General features: G+C 38.5%; 1 protein-coding gene across 1 annotated transcript in view; it reads left to right on the plus strand.

Annotated features, from left to right (window-relative positions):
* Positions 1–10,463, plus strand: part of Ccdc178 (coiled-coil domain containing 178) — a 374,856-nt gene that overhangs the window by 324,026 nt on the left and 40,367 nt on the right. The window lies entirely within an intron of this gene.

The raw sequence follows: 10,463 nt of genomic DNA on the forward strand, positions 1-10,463 counted from the left end.
GGTTAATATTAACAGAACAAGCTGCCGGGTTCAAAGCAGCCCATATGTTTTAGGAGTTATGCCTACCTTCACCAAGTTTCTTCTGAGGGCAACCAGTCTTCCCAACTGGCCTCACAGCTCTGACTTCCAAGGCAGCAGCCATAGCTATACGGATTGGGGTGTGAGAGTTGAGTGTGGCTCCAGGGATTTCAGCTTGAGAGACAGAGTAACAATGGCATCTCATAAATAGCAGGAAAATAGAAAAGGCAGTGGGTTGAATGAGAAAGTTCCTGAAACCAGTGGTTCTACCTTTGTAGATGACCGCAAGGTTCCCCTGGGAACATGGGACATTCCAGTAATGTCCAGTAGCTAGCAATAAAGTATTCTCTGACTTGAAGATGTTGATGCTGTAGAAAAAATTTTGGAGAAATTACCATGTAGCTAGCAATGTAAGTTATAAGATCATATGAAATCACCAGCAGAGGATATAGAAATAGATTTAAAGGTAGAACCTTGGGAATCACTGGCGTTTCATAGCTGCTAAGGAGATGCAACCGGCACAAGCTACTGAAAAGAGGGAGTGGTAGTGGAACACTAACACAGCCAAGAAAGAGATTTCTCCTAGAAACTAGCAGATGCCATGGGCATCTTGCAACTATTTCACCACAATGGTAGGAGTTGCCTGTGTGAAAGGACCTGATGTTATAAAGGAAGGAGAAGGAAAGGTGTTGTCCATGCCCACTGGAGAATTCAGAGTATCTAACAGTCATGCATCTCTCAGACAGCTCCATTCCTCGCTATGACATTTGTTCAGATGACCCTGTTACCAAAGGTCATGTAACACAGAAGAACCTAAATCTATCTTTCAGGAATCCAACAATCCCTCCACTATTCCTGTCAGCAACTTCTAGACTATGACAGAGCATCAGTGGTTTCCAAAGAGTTAGCATAGTCCTTGTATATTACCCATTGGCACCATTGGTCTTTTGAAATTTGGTTTATAATGTTTTCCAAAGAATGGTAGTGTTGGCAAGCACATGAAAGGCACTATGAGTTTATCATCAATACCTTTGGCATCATTTGCTGGAGCCAGGATTCAGATGTTGTGCTGTGGTTCCGGTAGAGCTATAGATTCCAGACTTTGGGTATTTATCATGCATTCACTGCTTCACACCTTGTCTTCTCAGTTCTTCTAGGTCAGTAATTGGAGCTAAGATGGAAATAAAGCTTTCTCATTGTAAGTGCAGGTTTTAACCCCATACTTTCCACAGTGGTTTCTGTACCAGGTTGTCTCACATTTTCATTACTGCTGCTGTTGAATATTTAATAAATGCATTAAAACAAATCATGATGTGTTTGACTTACATGTAAAATAAGTAAAACTGCTAGGTGAATTCTAATGGTATTTAATATCCTTAAAATGAAACCATGCTAGCTTTCCACTTGCCAATCCAGCACACACTCGTGTATGCTATACGTGTGTGATACAGTGTTTTCCTCAGGAATCAACTTTAGGAAAATGCGTCCCTTTAGGTATTCCCTTTGCTCCTTTGCATCAAAACAAGTGGGTGTCAGAAGAAGGAAAATCATCAAAGAAAACTGTCACCCACAACTCAAACATGGCCTCCCTAGGAACCATCATAGGTAAAAATTTTAGGTACATTTTAAACCAAGAGAACTTAGTTGTGGGAGGTGAATGACTGACGTCCAGGCAAGAACGGGGATGTTGTTCATTCTTAAGGCAGTGACAGTAGAACCTTCCATGCTTAGACTTCATATAACTCCACCAGCAACGATGTCTTTAGATAAGAGCTAATTTAGACAATGTTGTTATTTGATATGAGACTTGGTAGCATTTATAACAGATAATCTCTTTTCCTGTTGTACTATCAGAATTTATATGGCAACAGAGGTCTTATGAAAAGCATTTTGAGATGTATTAGACTCTATACCGTTTAAACAACAGAATAATTCTGTACTCATTAATATAGAGACCAGCTACATATGTGAAATGCATTTAAGAAACAAATATGCAGAAACAACAGATCTTTCTAGGCATAAGCTTGGCAATCTTCACACCAGCTTGTGGAACAGGTATGAAAATAAAGATATCTCATCAATTCTGAGATTCATACATTGTATATACAGAGCTTGGTAAGAAAACTATAAAAAGATCAGTATTAACAGGATTTTGTGTATCTGTCATTCCTGTCTTGCCAAAAAAAAATTCTATGGAGCAGTTTGTAATTGCCATTGTTTGGATTATTACGAAAAAAGAGGTTTATGTGATTTGCCTGAGAGCCGCACATCACTGTTCTCTGCAGAATTAAAATTGCATGCACATATCTGCACTTATCAGTTTTATTTATCTGTCAGGGATTGATAAAAAGCAATATGCTTCAGTGTGTAAAAGCTTTTAACAAGAAGGTTGGAATTATAACCACAACTTTAATAGTCTAGTGCAAATAAATAAGTACCTTTATCTTCCTATTGTCTATCATCTATCTAAATCTAAAATATATTCATATTTACTACTGGAGTTATTTTTCTGTTGTGGAGGAACATACTGGTTTCTCTCCCAAATGGCCTTGATCATATCTTTTCAAACCTTTCAATGATATTTTGTGGATTCTGTAAGGTATGGGTGTAAAGGAGGTAGCATATTTTCTTTACCAAGTATGTTGAACTCAGAACGTGCTTCTGCAATGGGATGAGACACTTCACTGTGTTTATAAATAAGAAGTATAAGTAGATGATCCGAAATAATTTTATTTTCTCCAATGTAAATATTTTTCTTAATATTTCCACTAAGACCGCCACCTTTATACTCACGAAGTTCACAAGCTCCCTGAAGGACTTTGGATGAACGTTGAAGGTTGCTGGTACCAGAGCTGTGTTGATTCGTGCATACAAGTGTGTCCTTTAGAAAATGTGTACCCCTAGCAAGCGCCACTCACTATCACTGCAAAATCACTGCTCACATTTCTACCCTGGTGCCCTTTTAATAGCCTTGGAACTCATTGGAACACTTTAGAGCCAAAGCAAAATTAAAAGAAAAATACAAAAATGTCCATGGACCCCTTTCCTGGGTATCTGTGAACAATGTTGCATTATCAGAACCCCAGAGTCGATCAGCACACTGGTTAAAGTCGATGGGTGATTCCTCCTTTTAATAATCAGACAAAGACCATAGTTACATCAGCGCTTCTGAGACAGCGGGCCACAACCCCACCTGGGGTATCAAACCAGATGTAGTATCTGAAAAACCTGAATGAACAGCGATAACTATTAATTCTGATCGGAAGCACCAGGGGCCTGTGATGTTTCTGCAGCCTCCGTTCTGAAAACAACACATGTCCTTTGCATTATGAATTGCATCATGCTGCATAGTGCCCGCAGGCCTGCATGAAACATCTGAGCCTGGATCCAGGATTGCTATATGTTATGAACTGCAGCATTTCTGCTGTATATACAAAGGCCCCTGAACTTACAACACATAATTATAACATAATGGTCTAATTAGGGAAGACAAATATTTTTAATATATTCTGTCACTCTTCAGCATAAATAGCATCAAATTTTAATAATATATCTTTTAGTAATATTGTTAGAAAAAGAAGTACTTCTCATTAATTGCAAATTTACCTGTGTTGTTAATAAGTGCTAAAGATTACATATACAATATAATATCATATATGAACACATACACCTAATATGTAATATATAAGCCTAAATAAATATATACATACATGTGTACACACACACACACATATAAGCACTTTTTAACTCTTTAGTGTATGGATGTTCTGTGGTCTTTTTAGCTATCACCTTGTTCTTACAAACTTACTTTTCCACAAAAATGTATAATTTTGAAGAACACATTTCCTATATAGTCATCTTGATCAACTATATTTTCATTAAACCAGTGATTGACAAATAATTACTCAGTAAAACGTAGATCAAAGGCTGACCTTGACCCTTGCCCTCCAGTTAGAATGAACCCTGCCATGTAGGGTCTTCTGTTTTCTTTTTCTCTGTTTGTTTAGTTTTGTTCTGTTATGTACTGGCTTGTCTTTGTTTTTGGGAAATGCGATCACAGTTCATTCTTCAAATAAGTCACATATGGTATTTGTATTTTAATTGAAAAGTCTCTTGTTATGTCTGATTCTTGAAAGCAGAAGTTCATTAAAAGGACACTTCTTATTTCCTCAAAATGTCCCTTCTTTTTTCCCCCAGTATTCTTAAATCGCAAAAGCCAGTTGAGTTATGTGCTTTGGAGAGTTAATTTTTGGCACCATATGTCTCTAAAAAGCATTCAATTTTATATAAAGCATGGTTTCAATGATATTTATATTCCATATTCCACAGACAATTGAAGACTTTATTTATTTATTAAAGATTTCTGTCTCTTCCCCACCGCCGCCTCCCCTTTCCCTCCCCCTCCCCCAAACAAGTCCCCCCCCCCCCCCACCCCAAAGAGCAATCAGGGTTCCCTGCCCTGTGGGAAGTCCAAGGACCACCCACCTCCATCCAGGTCTAGTAAGGTGAGCATCGTGCACCCACACACTGAGACAATGGGGATGTTCTATTGGGAACTCACCAAGGCCAGCTGGCCTGGGTCTGAAAAAGCCTGGGATAAAACCGGTCTTGCTGAACATAGCGGACAATGAGGACTACTGAGAATTCAAGACATTTTTAAATAAAAACATCTTAGCCATTTACCATCGCAACCTGATAACATACAATTTACTCGCAAGATTACAAAGGCTTATGTTTATGAAGATGAATTTGATATCCGAACTCTGCTTTTGCCTTTTAAGACTAGGAAATTAAAAATCTTAGGTTGGTCTTTATTTTGTGAAATAAATTATAAATTAAAAACTATACTAATGATATAGCTTGGAATAGAGATAAATATCTTAAAATACTAAACAAGTTCTGAAGCATCTAAAAGTAGTAATTATTTCCGTAATATAAATTCATTAAATATTTTGGATAGTTCTTTTATTGTAGGTAAGATCAAATTGCACAGAAACATGACTAAAATCTTTTTCTACAAAACCAATCCCAGTTTCTAAGTCAGCAGATGGTCATGTGTAATGGGATACTGTTTTGAAAGCCAAATTACAATATATTCTCCAAAGTAAATGACTTCAAGCTACAGAAAATGGCAGGGGCCTCCTCAGTGAAACATCAGCTTAACTAATGTTTCTTATTTGTTAATAAAATAATTCAGTACATGATAAGTTAAGGGCATATGTAGATAATGAGGAAGTAAGCATGTGCCTGTATCACTGTATGTGCAGGCAATGGGTTTGCATGTTTGGATGAATGATGTTTGCATGCCTAACTCTGTCAATCAGTGTGGCTATATTTCTAGAAGAAGCTGAGCTGATGCTGATACAGAGGGTCTGAGAACAACACTGAGAATTCTGATCTAGAACTTGTATAATATCATCAATTTTTATACAAAATGGCAAGGTGATCCCACAGTCTTTGTAGGAAACTACACACAAATCTGCACAGCTTCCTGGATGTTTACCACTGCTGTCTTTGAAACATATTGATTTATTGCCTACCATCAAAGATGAACATATCTATCTTAGTTTGAGCTATTATTGCTGCAATGAAACACAACCAAAAGCAAACTGGGAAGGAAAGGGTTTTTTTTTTTTTTTGACTTACTTTCCCACATCACTATTCATCAGGAGAAAGCCAGGACAGGAACTCCAGCAGGGCAGGAACTTGTTGGCAGGAGTCTAATAAAGGCTGTGGAGACTTTCTGCTTACTGGCTTGCTCCTCATGACTTTGTCAGTCTTCTTTCTTAATTTTTTTTCTTTTTTTTTTTGTTTTTCTATTTGCACTTCATACTTCTTATTATCTTTATTATTGAATTCAGTTTGCAGGTATTTTATTGAGAATATTTGCATCTGTGTTCATAAGGGATATTGATATATAGTTTTTTTGAGTTTTTGTGTATTTTTCTTCTTTTTTTGCTTTTCTATTTATTTATTTATTTATTAAAGATTTCTGTCTCTTCCCCACCGCCACCTCTCCTTTCCCTCCCCCTCCCCCAAACAAGTCCCCCTCCCTCGTCAGCCCAAAGAGCAAACCCTGATTGCTCTTTGTCAGTCTTCTTTCTTATAGAATCCTGGACCAGCATCCCGGAGATGATGCTACCCACAGCGAATGGGCCCTCCCAGATCAATTACTAATTAATAAGCTATTCTATGGGCTTGCCTACAACCCAGTCTTATTGAGGTATTATTGAGAGATTTTTCTCAATTGGGGCTTCCACCTTTCCAATGACTCTTGTTTGTGTCAAGTTGACGTAAAACTAATCAGCACAACAGAACCCGTATCAGCTTGACACGCAAACACATCACAATTAAGCCACAACCTTTTCTTTATTATTCATGCCCAAGGTATCACATTAACAGAAACATCACAGCAGGAAATACTCCAATTTCTTAAAGTCCCACAATCTTTAAAAAAAAATCATACAACTAAACTTCAGTCTCTTTAAAATAGCCAGTCTTTTTTTTTTAAATCTCTCAACTCTGAGTTCCTATCAAATCAAAAATAAATTAAATACTTTCTTACTTCAAGAGAGAAGAACCAGGGTAGAGTAATACTCTCAACAAAGCAAAACCAAACTCCAAAGCATAGACAACACTATGCCCAATTATCTGGAATTCACTCATGATCATCTGGACTCCTTCAAGGGGATTGGGTCACTTCTCTGGATCTGTCCTTTGAAGCACACACAACTTGTCTTCTAGGCTCTGGCTGGCTCCACTCCACCACTGCTGCTGCCCTAGGTGATCATCCCACGGTATTAGCATCTCCAAAACACACCTGGGCTACACTTTCACCAATAGCCTTTCATGGGCTCTCTTCATAGTGCCAAGCCTCAGCTTTTCTCCATGACCCCTTCATGCCTTCAAAACTTGAACACATTTTACACTATTGATCTGGGCTACCAGCACAAGGTATGACATTAGCTTCCGCGAGATCATAGCTTATGTGTGCTCTCAGGAAACACTTCCCAACAGATTCCACCCAAATGATGTTGGTCTCGTCTTAATTACCACTCATTTATCAGCTCCAGCTGACTAGCATCGATTGTCCCAGTAAAGCAAAGACTTAACTTCAGTGGTGCCGGTCTCTTGTTAAATAACCAGAACCACATATTCTTTACACAAATGGTCTGGTAGAGTTTTTGTTTTCCTCTGAAATTTCACAAGCCGGGCCTTCATTTTCTGCACTGTTCTCAATATTCTTGTCCTCCAAACTGCTACAGAACAACCATTTAAGTTCTCAGCTCTGGACTTTCTAGTCCAAAGTTCCAATGCCTTTCCACAATTTTCCTAAAAACATGACTAGTAGCACAATCCTGGTACCAGTTCATCAAAGTTTAGGTTACTATTGCTGTGACAAAATACCATGACCAAAAGCAAACTGGGGAGTATACAGTTCATTTGGCTTATCCTTCCATACCACTGTTCATCATTGGAGGAATTCAAGACAGGAACTCAAGCAGGGCAGTAATCTGGAGGCAGCAGCTAACTAGGTTAAGGGTCTAATTTGCTATAAAATTTTGGGGATTATAATTACACCATTTCTCCTTTCTCTTTCCTCCCTCCAAACCATCTCATTGACTATCCCAGCTTTCTTTCAAAGTCAGTCTTTTCTTCCACTAAAGAAGTTATTGAATGCATGTATTTATATACATAGATGTTCCTAGATATAATCTTCTTGGTCTATATAATGTTCCTTGTATGTATGACTTCAGGGCTGACCACTTGACACAGGACAACAAATTGATGTGTTCCTCCCTGAGGAAGGCCACCTCTCCTGCTTCCAGCCTTTGTCAGTTGCCCACAGTTCTTGGTTCAGGTTGAGGATTGTGAACTTCTTCATCCAGTTTGGCATGTCCATTCCTGTTGTCATTGTTCATCTACCTTAGGGCAGTCATGCTGTTGAAACTTTATGGGTGTGCATTCTGATGCTACTAGGAGACACAGTCTCCCAGCACAGCCCCTGGTCCTCTGGCTTTTACAGTCTCAATGCCTCCTTTCTCATGTCCCCTGAGTCCTAGGTGTGGGAGTTGCCCTGTGTATGTACACATTCATACTAGGCCCTACAACTAACTCTACATTTTGATTGGTTGTGGTTTTCTGTAGTGGTTCCTGTCTGTTACAAAGAAAGAAAACTTCTTTTCAGAAACTTTCCATTCTTTCTTGTTTCTGTCTATCAAGGACTGGTAGTTGCAAATTTTCCTCAAACTTCAAAAATTATGTTGAGGTGTTTTTCTTTCTGGGTTGGTTCTTAATGACCTTCTCTACTTGAGGGATACCAGTCTGGGCTCACATCTTGATAGATGTAAGGTCATTGTAATAGTTTCGAGCAAGAATACAGACAAATGAAAAGAAATAGATCAGTGTCCAGTTGCTTCTTTTCAGTTGGCTTGTGTGTATGAGAAGCACTGCCATCCAGCCATGGTACTAACACAAACCCAGGAATTCCACCCTGTGCAAACTGCGTTGTCCATCTTTGTCTTATATCTGACTCATATAATATTTTATCATTCCCTGTGGCAAACAAGTCTTATCCATGGAGCTGTCTCCAAGTGCCATGACATCTCATGGGAAAATAAGGTCTTCTGTGTGCTAAGCCAGCTCCCAGATAATCCCATCCTTCACACAGAAAATATTCTCCAGAAAGAAAAACGAAAAAAAAAAGAAATATTAGCTTATTTTCCCAATCTGTGGAGTTTGATGTTGTTTGGTGGCATCAGGGATCAAAAGTAAGGCCTGATCTAAGCTTGGTGTGTCATCTGCTGCCAAGCCTTTCAGTGAGATATCCAATGCTACCTGATGGGAACAAAAGAGACACACCCAAATAGGAACAGTTATGTCAGGCTTAGTCCTGACTGTCTACAACCTATTCTATGTTTAAATGGGATAGACTTCCACTTGCTTTTGCCTTGAAATTTTTATATTTCAATAATCTAGTGGATGATCATATAAGTATACACCTTGATGGAAACATGAGATACGTGTGCAAAGTTTATAATTCACTTCCTATTAACATCCGAAGGTTGTAAACAAATGCTCATTTCACAGCACACCATATTTCAAGACAATTTGAGGCTCAGATCTGCAGCACTTAGCTTGCTTCAAGAAATCTTCACAATGCTTAACCAGAAACCACAACTATTGTTAAAGGCAAAAAGGGGGAAGTGGTTGGATTCCAATCATGATGACATCATGGTTTGGAATATAAGCTTTAAGCTAAAATTAGGTAAACTCTTAAAAATGCTGACTTCTGGACAGTAGGCAGGCAAAGAGACTGTGTGAAGGAGCCTCCAGCAGACAGCAGTAACCTATGATCTACTGGCAGGAAGGAACTAAGAAAATCAAAGGATTATTTTTGTAAAAAAAAAAAAAGTTAAATCTCTTCAGAGCCTCTAACTCCCAAAATCTATTTATAGATAGGCTTTGATTAACTAGTTTCATTTATTTATTGTTGTTATATAGCTACTTTATTGAGAATATTTATCTAAGCCTCTAGCCTATTGAACCAGAATATACAGAACTACACATCAGTGTATTTTAATATATTTTCTAGGTATAATATTCAAGGATGAGTTACTCAATAAGCAAAGATAATTTCCTGATAATTTTAGTTTATAAACAACTAAGATATTTTCTACCCTTTTTTCCCAAGATTTTGCCTTTCAAAAACAAACTATCATGTCTGACAGATCGCATTTTACTTGAAGACCAAGTATGATGTCACAAAGTTTTCAGTTTGTGTTAAATACCTCTTCAGAGCTTTGTCGTAGCTTCCTTTCTCTTTACTCGGGTCCAACAAATTCTCCTGGGCAGACTCTGTAGCCTTGTCCTGTTTCAGACCAAAGTCATTGATCATTTAAATACAGATCTCTCTCGCACATTGTTGTCGATAAAAACTGTTGTTAAAGTCATTGATGCATATCTTGGATGACACAGGGTCAAGGCTAACTTCTCCAATCCCGTATCCTCCGCCTGTCCTTACCACAGTTGTGATAGTGTTACTGGGACCATCCATGTACTTGTGCACATAGCAAATGAAAACTAACATTTCTACATGCAGCAATGAGTGTATCAGCATACAGTTCACCACCTGCCATTAATTATCTGATTTGGCTTGGGTTGCGAAAAAAGCAAATTTTCGAGAAATATGGTACTGAACTTCTTTTTTTTTAACTTTGAGTATTTTTTTATTGAGAATAGGAAAAAAAAAGTTTCCGCCTCCTCCCAGCCTCCCATTTCCCTCCCCCTCCCCCCACTGTTCTTCCCCTCCCCCCACTCCTCTCCCCCACCCTCTCCAATCCAAAGAGCAGTCATGGTTCCCTGCCCTGTGGAAAGTCCAAGGACCTCCCCCCTCCGTCCATGTCTAGGAAGGTGAACATTCAAACTGGCTAGGCTCCCACCAA

This window comes from Alexandromys fortis, unplaced genomic scaffold (assembly GCF_014885135.2).
Source record: "Alexandromys fortis isolate MF-2015 unplaced genomic scaffold, M_Fortis_MF-2015_v1.1 scaffold_25, whole genome shotgun sequence".
Classification (NCBI taxonomy): Eukaryota; Metazoa; Chordata; class Mammalia; order Rodentia; family Cricetidae; genus Alexandromys; species Alexandromys fortis.